The sequence below is a fragment of the Pundamilia nyererei genome, unplaced genomic scaffold (assembly GCF_000239375.1).
Source record: "Pundamilia nyererei isolate P.nyererei 1_Seehausen unplaced genomic scaffold, PunNye1.0 scaffold00253, whole genome shotgun sequence".
In the NCBI taxonomy this organism is placed as follows: domain Eukaryota; kingdom Metazoa; phylum Chordata; class Actinopteri; order Cichliformes; family Cichlidae; genus Pundamilia; species Pundamilia nyererei.
In genome coordinates this window covers 62,688-63,706 of record NW_005187654.1, presented here as the reverse complement: position 1 = coordinate 63,706, position 1,019 = coordinate 62,688, and positions in this window count along the sequence as shown.

Here is a 1,019-nt window from a genome sequence, read left to right as displayed (position 1 = left end):
GGGGTGATGTAGGTGTCTTTAAACTTTTAACTTGATTGTTGGTGTCAGATGGGCTCGTTGCAGTGTCTCAGAAACTACTGATCTACTGGAAGTGTCCACGGTTTATAGAGAAAGCTGTGAAAAGGAATTAAAATAAATAAATAAATAAAACAAGTGGCTTGATGATTCCAGAAATCAGAGGAGAATATGCAGAACAGAACATGTCAAATCTTAAAGCAGATGTGCTACAGCAGCGTAGGCCCACAGGGGGTGCCACTGCTTTCTGGAACTGGAGAGTGCACAATGCTATCATTTCAACATGGACCAAAATCTCCAAGGAATGTTTCCATCACTGTGTTGAATCTTTACCATAAAGAATTAAAGTAGCACTGAAGGCCAGAGTACAGCTCAATACTAGTAAAGTATACCCAACATAATATTTGTATGAAATAAGAAAAGAAATAATGAAAAAAGTATTGAAGTACAGTGTCTGTGTGTAGAATTGGGTGACACGGTTAATTTACAAGATACAAAATCATCAATAGGAAAGAAGATAAAAACATCCCAACATGCATTTAAAAAAATTATTTAGTTTCACTTGTGACTAAAACAGTGTGATTAAATAAGATACATTCAACAAAACATAAAAAAAACCCCACTCACCTAATTATTATTATGTTAAAACAGTAACGCTACGTTATATTACTGCAATACTGATATATAGTACTATATATCAGTATTGTATAGTAAAGTATATCAGTATTATATAGTAAAAACTCCTTTGTCCCACACGCCATCAGACTGTTTAACTCCTCTCTGGAGGGGAGAGGGAGGGGAAACAGGAGGACAAAGGAGGGGGGAACAACTAAGCTGTAGTGCCTCTTCACCTCACTGTGCAATACTTTTGTAATTAGTCAACGGTGCAAATAGACCTCAATACTTGAAATGTGCAATTCACTTGTATTTTTATTTTTATTCCTATTTATTCTATTTATCCCCCTTCGTATATTTTATTTATATTTGTCTCTGTATTTATATAT